Source organism: Taudactylus pleione, unplaced genomic scaffold (genome assembly GCF_031769625.1).
Source record: "Taudactylus pleione unplaced genomic scaffold, aTauple2 ptg001573l, whole genome shotgun sequence".
NCBI lineage: Eukaryota > Metazoa > Chordata > Amphibia > Anura > Myobatrachidae > Taudactylus > Taudactylus pleione.
This window is the reverse complement of record NW_028285970.1, coordinates 312,617-322,863: the sequence shown is the minus strand read 5'-3', so window position 1 is coordinate 322,863 and position 10,247 is coordinate 312,617.

The following is a 10,247-nucleotide window of genomic DNA, read 5'->3' as shown; positions in this document are numbered from 1 at the left end:
GCGTACATAATTACATTGCAATACATCATATTACATAAACATGATTTGTTAATCCGTTATCAGGGGGACTAACAGGGAGGTGATGGGATAGCAAGGGGCGTTCATGGGAGTGGGCAGATAGGGCAAGTCCAGGGGGAGGTTACTGGTATACGTGACAGGGAAAATGTCAAGTCTTCACTTTAAGGGGTATAAAGTGGTTCATTATAGTTCATCACAGTCTCTAGTCAACAGGTCCATTGTCCATCTTGATTCTGGGTGGCATGATCATTTAGTCCTTTTCATCAGGTTCCATAATCAATAAAGTTTCAGGATAAGTTTCTATTACCATCTCCATATCTCATACTTCCAACGTGTCCTTATAACTCATAGTCCAATATAGGGCTGAAATCACTTCTTATTATTTGGTTAACCCATTCCAAAGCTTTTGTGGTCACTGAGGATAATTAGCTGAAAACAGTTTAATGCATTCACATAAAATCACTTTACCAAATGAATATTTTGATGCAATACAGAGGTATTTCATTACAACCTTAACAGTGCACATGATTCCTTCGTCATCCGGCAATCAGGGATTTGGCACAAATTAAACAACCTACAAGCTGGTGATGCGTGGCTTCTGGGTAAGTTGACACCTTCTGTTGAAACCAATGCAAAGCTTGGTACACAATGGTCCTGATTTTTTTTATATTTTTTCACAGGAGACAGTGGTTACCCTTGCATGCCCTGGCTGCTCACTCCTTATTTGGTTCCCACACCAGGGCCACAAAGTCAGTATAATTCCGCACTTACAGCCACCAGGCAGGTGGTGGATCGGCCTTTTAAAAGGCCGATTCAGATGCCTCCACCGCTCTGGTGGTGACCTCATGTATTTGCCGGCTATGGTTTCCAAAATTGTGGTCCTGTGTGGGATTTTTCACAACATCGCCATAAGGAGTGGTGTCCCAATGCAGCCAGAGGATGCCTTGCCTGAGGACGGCCCCCCCGAGGTTGGTTTGAGGTCAGTATGTGGGGGGCCATACGCGATCAAGTTGTTGCAAGATTTTTTAGGTAATTATTTCAACAAATTTATTTAATTGACACAATGTAGACATGTAATATTTTAATGTACACTTTTAACTTGTTTTGTTTTTGTTTTTTATTCCCTAAAATGACCATACAAATCCATGCATACTACCTGATCCACAAAAATGACTTGATGTGGACACATTGGATATAACTTCGGGAACAAGGATTTCTTCTCCTCATTTGTGGATTCATGTTGGCCTGATTTTTTTTTTTTGTGGGTTTGGGTGATTTATGGACTTTTGTGTGTGTGTTTGCAATGTTGAAATTTATTGTGTCAATTCACTTGGTGTTTATTATTTGTGTGCATTAAAATTATTTTTTACGTTACCCAACCATTTCCATCATCAATTACAACCAAGTGTAACCTGTTTCAAAAAATGCAAAGTTGCTTAATGCCTAATACTGTAATTTCTTAATTTGTAATCTATAGTACCCTGCTTTGTTGCTCAAAAAACAAAACAAATGTATTATGCTGAATCAGTATGTTGTACATTCTAGGCCTAAGTAGGTAGCTTTACTTTTTACATTACCCCCCAAAAAAAATTATCTCTTTTGAAGGTTAATTCTACAAACCTATTGGTATTGTTATGTGCTTAATGTGCAAGTTTACATACTTATTTGAGCTTTCTTCAAACAAATGTACATTACTTAAAAACTCAGGGACAAATAGTAGACTTATGTAAGGTTCAACAATCTAAGATTTACAGACAAGGAATGAGACTTAAATAAATCAAAATAAACTTTATCTTTAGGGGTTTTTTTTGGGTAAAGTGAAAAAAATTATTGGCACAGGATGGCCAAAAGATGGTCCATTGCCACCAGCATGGCAATGACATGCCCCCGTATCTCCATTAATCCTGCAGCAATGGCCTCGTTACGCCTCTGTTCCTCTGTGGGTTTAAAAAATGTGCGGATTACTATTTCATTTAGATTATAACAACCAACCAAAAAATTTCAGACTATACCAAAAAAATAAAACAGTTACCAAAACATGTCCAAAACAAAAGGAATGCAAAAAGAAAAGCTTTAAAACAAATAAGGTCCCAAAAAGACTAAAGAAAATCATTAAACAAATTAAAAAAAAAAAAAAAACTAAGACATTTGTTTGTAGCGTAAACAAGAAATACACAAGTGTCAGTGTTTGGACATGTGTCATATGTGTGGGGAAAAACATCCTTGACATTGTTTCACAAAGATATATTTAAAAAACTTTGGAACTACTTTACTATTTTGAACTGCACAGGCAAAAGGACAACATCAACCAAAATAACAGAAACATCACCAAAAACCATAGTTTAAAAGGTAAACATAACGGGAACATTGATGACTGGGCCTGGAGCCCCGAATTCCGCCTCATCAGAGGTGGGCCAGTGGCTGAGGGAAGGAGGAGGGGTAATGTGGGATAAAGTGGAGGGTGAGGAAAATAGAGGGGGGGTTGGAGTGGAGGGGGAAGTTGGAGGGATGTTAATGTGAGGAGAGGGAGGGGACTGACGGGCGGCAAGGTCTGGGGTGGAGGGGGAATTTGGGGCAGAGTGGGCAGAGGATGTTTGGGTGGGAGTGGGGGATAGGGGTCGAGACACCCGTCTGCGCCGTGTGAGTCTCCGCTCTGCCCCTAAATGATGGCGACAAACATGAGTAATTACAATTTGCCTTTTAGTCTTTTGATTTTAACCCAAAAATTTGTACACAAACAGGGCTATACTGTAAACAAGCACACACAAGTATGTCCAAATAAAAAAAACAGGGCTATACTGTAAACATGCACACGCAAGTATGAGAATCCAAAAACAAACAGGGCTATACTGTAAACATGCAAACGCTTGTATGAGAATCCAAAAACAAACACGGCTATACTGTAATCATGCACACGCAAGTATGAGAATCCAAAAACAAACACGGCTATACTGTAAACATGCACACGCAAGTCTGAGATTCCCAAAACAAACAGGGCTATACTGTAAACATGCACACGCAGGTATGAGAATACAAAAACACAAATAAAAAAATAACCATACACAGAAACACTTACTATGAAGTATTTGAAGATGCAAACGGGCCAGCAGGCGTGGGGATCTGCGCCTCCGATCGTACCACCTTCTTTCAAGTTGGCCGATATTTCTGCAGTAGCCGATCGAATGCAGGCGGCGCCGCACCTCCGCGTAGGCCAGCCACTTGCGGAGGTTAGTGATGGGGCGCGGGAAATTTGTGATTCTCTGGTCCATCACTTCAGTGAGGACCAGGAGTTCACGATGACAAAAAGCGGTGGCTCTCATGATGGCAATGATTTTTTTAACACACAACACTTTTAATAAAGGTCCTAGAAAAAATTTGATTGGCTAATGTACTTTGTAAATTAACAGGAACAATTTTATTGGTTATTGTATGAGTCATGTGACCTACACCCTCACAAATATAATGTGAGTTATGATAGGCTTGATGCAGTGGCATGCGTAAGCTAATTTAAATATCAAAATTAAAGTATTTAAATATGCCTATAAAAAAAAACCGCAAAACAAAACCAGCATTCTAACAAACTATTAATTTCGAAAAACCATCTCCTTGGTCAAACCGTACGTATTCTGTGGAAGAAATGACACACACTAACAAGAATAAAGTTTATTGACAGTGAAAAAAAAACCACGATTGTAAACATGTGAATAACAATTAAGGTAATTAATATAGTGATTGCCAGTAATCGATTCAAGAATGTTTGCAGAATGAAATAGCAGGCAATCGAAAACTGACAGGGCCACTTCCGGAATTGACTTGTGCGAGCGCTCAATGCAACCAAAGAGGAGACGGACGTTCGCTATTTTGAACGCTCGCTAGCTAGAGGAGGGGTTGGGAGAATATGGGGCGGAAGGTTAGCTACAAGTGAACATACGAGCGAGCGCTTCAATTTAAATTTTTTCGCTGGTACGGCGGACGAGCGAACGGCCACTTGCGTCCGGCTCTGAATCAGGCCCAGTGTTCCTACCTCTAGTTCCTCTCATTTACCGTCTGCAGTTCCAATTTCCAAGCAAAGGGTTAAGATCTACCATGCTAAGGAAGGTTCAACATTTCGACTGGGGTCCCGTGACCGGACGCTCTTACCCCAGATCTGGGATCCAAAGGGAAATGTCCAAACCATCCATAGCCAGAGAGATGTTGGTACCATCACTTTCTAAAAAATATGTTTAACCAACTTCAGCAGGGGCATCTGTATTACCAATTTCTGGAAATTTGTCCGAGTGTTCTATACCTATTGGGAACTAAGTGCTATGGAGACAGTCCTGGACTCTTGTCAGATACCTCTGAGGGGTACCAATATGTTGGTTCTTAGAGCAGCTCAGGTTCATGAAGAACATTCAGATCTTATATCTACCGATTTGAGTATCAAGCTCTATGAGAAGGTTCCTAGTGCCACACCCCAGGAGGGGCCCTCAAGTTTCTTGCCCCAAGAGGGGGTTTTAAGTCTGTATCCCAGGAGGAGGTCATAAGTTTTCATCCCCAAACAGGAAGGTTCAAGTCCCTCTCCTCAAGAGAGAGTTTCAAGTTTCACACTCCAAGAGAGGCTTTCAAGTTTTTTGACCCAAGAGGGAGTTTCAAGTTTTGTACCCCTGGAGGGTATCTCAAATTCCCTACCATAAGAAGGGGTTTCAAGTCTCATACCCCAGGAGGGGAACTCTAGTTTATCATTTCAAGAGTAGGTAACAAGTTTCACACCACAGGAGGGGTCATAAGTTGTTTACCTCTACAGGCAGCTTCAAGTCTCATACCCCAGAAGGGGGTCTCAAGTTCTTCGCCCCAGGAGGGGGTTTTTGTTTCAAGTCTCACACCCCAAGATGGGGTTTCAAGTCTCGCATCCCAGGATGGGGTTTTCATTTTGAGTTTCAGGCCCCAGAAGGGGGCCTTCATTTTGAGTTTCATGTGCCAGGAGGGGTCCTTAATTTCGAGTGTCACGCCCCAGGAGGGGGCCTTCATTTCAAGTTTAATGCCCCAGAATGAGGTCTCCATTTCAAGTTTCATACCTCAGGAGGGGTTTTCAAGTGTTATACCCCAGGAAGGGGTTCCAAGTCCGATACCCCAGGAGGGGGTCTCAAGTCTCTCTTTCCAAGAGGGTGTTTCAAATTTCATACCTCAGGAAGAGGTGTCAAGTTTTTCATCCAAAAAAATGCTTTCTACTTCAGGGTCCATTGGGTATCCACAGGATACCTTGGGGTATAGGTGATGATGTCAGGCATCGGGCACCATAGAGTTAAGTTTTCAGCCTCCCAGGATGCACTAGGGTCCCCCTCCTATACCCCGCCCCCGAGCCAAGGCATCTCAGTTTCATTGGTGCCCAGCTTGGAGTCGGATGCACCTGTTTAGAGGGGGGCTAAGGATAGCCCCTGAAGTTTCTACAAGGCAGCTGTGGCTGCACATCTGGAGGTACAGCATGGACAGTCATTCTTGACGTCCATGCTGTCTTCCCCACACCCCCGCCGGTACCAGAACGCCGGTACTGATCCGGGTATGCTTGTAGGCTTCTGGGGTCACAGCTAGCGGTGACCCCAGATGTTTGGGACCATGGCCGGATTTAAGGGGGACAGCAGGTAAGCAGCGGGGTCCCACAGTGGGTCCGGAGTCCCTAGGCAGGGGGTTCCCTGGGGACTGGCGGCAGCATGGAGCCAGGTTTTGGACCTGCGCTTCCACTACCCCCTGGGACAGCGAACCGCAGCTGAGCGGTAGTGCTGCGGCATCCCAGGGGTTAATTGCATGCCAGGGGAGCGCGCCTTCCCTGTACACAGCCGGCAAATCCCCCGTTGCACACAGCCCTCTGTGCACCTGCCGATTGGCCCTGTGGCAGCGCTCCTCCCCCAGGCCGGCCTCCTCTCTGCTCCTCGGTGGCCATCTTTATGGAAGCATGGTGAACGCTTCTGGAAGCTGCTGATCGGTGGCATCGTGGTCTGGGTCCCCCGACATACCTCTCCTCCATTGGAACAGGTCTGTGTATGCAGCGCTGAGTCCTACCAGGCCCTGTGTCTGCGTAGTTGAGTATTAGCGCTGATAGTGCAGGGATTGATTTCTTTGCATTGTATGTGACTGCTGCTAGCGTCTGCTGCCTGTACTTTCACATTCTACTGTCAGCCTTTTCACTGTCCCTGCTCTTCTTCTTCTAAAGCCCTTGCGGTGCAGTGAATGCAGGGCGGTTCTCTCACTATACTAACGCATATCAGTGAGAGGGGTCACATACTTGCCATCATGTCTGAAAGTGATTTTCCTCTCCAGCTTCTGTGTACTACATGTAAGGTACCTATAGCGGAGGGGGAGAGTAGCGCGGAGGGGCTATGTCGGCAGTGTTTTTTATTGACACGGCCAATTACTGTCACGGCTCCGGTACAGGAACCGCCCTGGGCTTGTTTCGCTAAAGCGCTTACAACCCTAGTGGGCCAGTTAGCTCCGCAACCTGCATTCCTGCAAATGGGATAGTCCCAGCAGTCAGTGGTGTCGTCACCCATGCAGGGGTTCCCGAGACAATTGATGGTACCCCACAGTCTCCCTATTTCCCCTCCTCAGGTTTCTCAGGAGCCTGCGTGGGTTAATTCTCTGACAAGTTCTGTGCAGCATTTGTCAGACTTGTTACAAGGGGAGTCTGTGTTGCGGCCTCACAAGCGGCCGGTGGCGTCTCTGTCCACTCCTTATGAGGATGACGAGGGGACGACCGATGATGGGGAGATTCTGGATCTGTCGGACCAAGAACCTCTCCGTACTAAAGAGTCGGACGCTAAGTCTAAGGTTTATATACCTGGCCTTATCCATGCAGTCAGCACAGCTTTAGTTATTGAGGATGATGAACCTCCGGTATCAAAATCCAAATATGCCTTTTTCAAAGATGTTAAGGGTGATGCCACAGTGTTTCCTCTTTCGGGTCAATTGGTGGACCACTTAGAGGAAGTGTGGAAACATCCTGGCAGACGGTATCAGCCTCAAAAACGTTTAGCAGTGGCTTATCCATTTGCGGACAATTATTTTGCTAAGTGGGAATCCCCACCACAGGTGGATTCTCATGTGACACGCCTAGTCCGAAGTGCCAAGTTGCCCATGCCCTCCATGTCCTCCTTAAAGGATGCCATGGACCGTAAGGTGGAAATCTGTCTGAAGTCCGTTTATTCCCTCGCGGGGGGGGGGCAGCCAGGCCGCCTATGGCCATTTGTTGGGTAGCCAGAGCTATGGAGCGCTGGGCTGATAGTTTGGAGGCATCCTTCGATTCCGACTGTTCGGCTGAACAGACCGAGTTGATAGGCAATCTCCAGGATTCGGCCACTTACATTAACGAAGCGGCTTTAGATATCAGTACCCTGACTTCTCGGGTTTCTTCAGCAGCTGTGGCAGCTCGTCGCACCTTATGGTTGCAATCTTGGAAGGCGGACGCTGATTCCAAAAAGGGTTTGGAAGCTTTGCCATTTAATGGAGAAATCCTATTTAGTCCGGATCTAGTCCAAAATTGTAGCCACGCTGGCGGCAGCCAAATCGGCATGTCTCCCGTCTGCTGCAGTTCCTTCCAGTTCAGGTACGTCGTCCTTTCGGCCTTACAGGGCCCAGGGTAGGCCTAAAGCGCAGTCCTTTGCCCCGACAGGCTGGCCCCAAGAAATCGACCAAGCCCCGGAAGCAGGCCTGGAGTGCCAGACGTCCGGCCCCTAAGTCCGATGACATACCTGCGGCCTGACGGTCTGGGCCTCCCTTTGGGGGATCCTAAAGTGGGAGGCCGCCTGCTCCGGTTAGCCCAGTGTTGGTCGGTAACCACGACAGACAGTTGGGTTCACAAGGTGGTTTCTCACGGGTATGCCCTCTCTTTTCGGCACAGACCCCCATCCTGATTCTTCACCACGGGTCTTCCATGAGACCGGAACAAAGCCATGGAACTGTGGAAGGTTTGCACACTATGCTCCAGGCTGGCGTTATAGTGCCTGTTCCTTTCTCCCAGAGGGGCCTGGGTTTCTGTTCCAATCTGTTTTTGGTGCAGAAACCCAATGGGTCGTACCGTCTGATCCTCAACCTCAAAGCACTCAACAAGTCCTTGCGGGTGCCAAGGTTTCGGATGGAGACCCTACGGTCCATCATTCTAGTGCTGGAACCTGGGGATTACATGGTGTCGTTGGACATACAGAACGCTTACCTGCATGTCCCTATTCTTTCATGCCATCAACAGTTCCTCAGGTTTGCAGTCCGCAACGATCACTTCCAGTTCCGGGCGTTACCTTTTGGCCTGGCGACAGCACCACGTGTGTTCACCAAGGTGATGGCGGTCATGGCGGCTTCCCTGTGGCTGCAGTGAGTCCGCATGTTGACGTACTTAGACGACCTTCTTTTGGTAGCAGGATCTCCGGAGCTCCTTCTACACCATTTGGATCTGACGATTGCAGTGCTGCAACGACACGGCTGGTTAATAAACTGGCAAAAGTCCACCCTGATCCCGTCTCAGAGGATTCTGCACCTCGGAGCCTGGTTGGACTCCAGTCAGCAGAGGATCTTTGTGACGGGGAAAAGATCTCTGCCTTGCAGTTGAGGGTGTGCAGTTGTCTGCAGAGTCGCCGTGTGTCTCTTTACTCGGCAATGAGGTTACTGGGCTCCATGGTGTCCGTATTCGACATGGTGGAATATACCCAGTTTCACTCCAGACCTCTGCAGCAATTGATCCTGTCCAAATGGAATGGACTGCTTCAGAGTCTAAAGTCCCAGACGATGGTGCTCACTCCAGAGGTTCGCCTCTCCCTAGCCTGGTGGTTGCAGACGACCCATCTCAACAAGGGTAGTCCGTTTTGGGTGGCGAACTGGGTCCTATTGACGACGGACGCCAGTCTTTGGGGCTGGGGAGCGGTCAGGGGTCCACGCTTGTTCCAGGGCAGATGGACTTAGGCAGAAAAGGAGCTTCCGATAAACATCTTGGAACTCCGCGCCGTTTTCAATGCTCTCCAGCAGGCCCATCGGGTTCTCCAGGGTCATCCCGTGCAGGTCCAGTCGGATAACGCCACCACCGTGGCCTACATAAATCGGCAAGGAGGAACCCGAAGTTGGGCGGCACTCGTAGAGGTGTCCCGCATCCTGATCTGGGCGGAGCGCAATCTCCAGCCATATCAGCGGTATTCATCCCGGGAGTCCTCAACTGGGAGGCCAACTTTCTTAGTCACCAGGATGTTCATCCGGGGGAATGGTCTCTGCACCAGGACGTCTTTCAACTTCTGGTGAACAGGTGGGGTCTTCCAGAGATCTACCTCATGGTGTCACGGCACAACAACAAGTTGCCAGTGTACGGGTCTCGCACAAGAGACGAAAAGGCGTCTCTGGTGGATGCTCTGTCCGTCCAGTGGACGTTCCGGTTTGCTTATCTCTTTCCTCTGTTTTCCCTTCTTCCATGGGTAATCCGGAAATTCAAACAGGAAGGAGGGACGCTCCTGTTGATAGCTCCCGCATGGCCCAGACGGCACTGGTTCTCAGACCTTCAGGGTCTGTCCGTGGACATTCCTCTGCGGTTGCCGCTACGACCGGACCTACTGTCACAGGGTCCTTGTCTTCACCCGGACCTAACTCGGCTGTCTTTGACGGCGTGGCTGTTGAGACAGCCATGTTAAGGTCCAGGGGGTTTTCCAGCTCTGTAGTACGAACTATGCTAAGAGCTCGGAAACCGTCTTCTGCAAGAATATACCATCGTGTGTTGCATACATTCTTCCAGTGGTGTCGACCGAGAGGTTATGCACCTCGGGAGTTCCGTCTGTCTAGAGTGCTGGCCTTCCTACAGGCGGGACTAGACCATGGGCTTCGCCTTGCTTCTTTGAAGGTGCAGGTTTCAGCCCTGTCTGTCTGGTTCCATCATAGGATTTCTACAATCCCTGATGTGCACACCTTTATGCAAGGTGTTCTTCGAATTCAGCTGCCATTTGTTCCACCGGTGGCGCCTTGGGATTTGGCTGTGGTCCTGAGGGCTCTCCAGGGACCGCCGTTTGAACCACTGAGCTCAGTGGATCTTAAATGGCTGACAGCTAAAACAATTTTCCTTCTGGCCATCGCTTCGGCCAGACGTGTTTCTGATTTAGGGGCTCTCTCTTGTAGACCCCCTTTCTTGATTTTTCATGGGAACAGGGCGGTGCTGGGCACTCGTCCTGATTTTCTTCCCAAAGTTGTTTCCCGTTTTCATATCAACGAGGAAATCGTTGTGCCGGCTT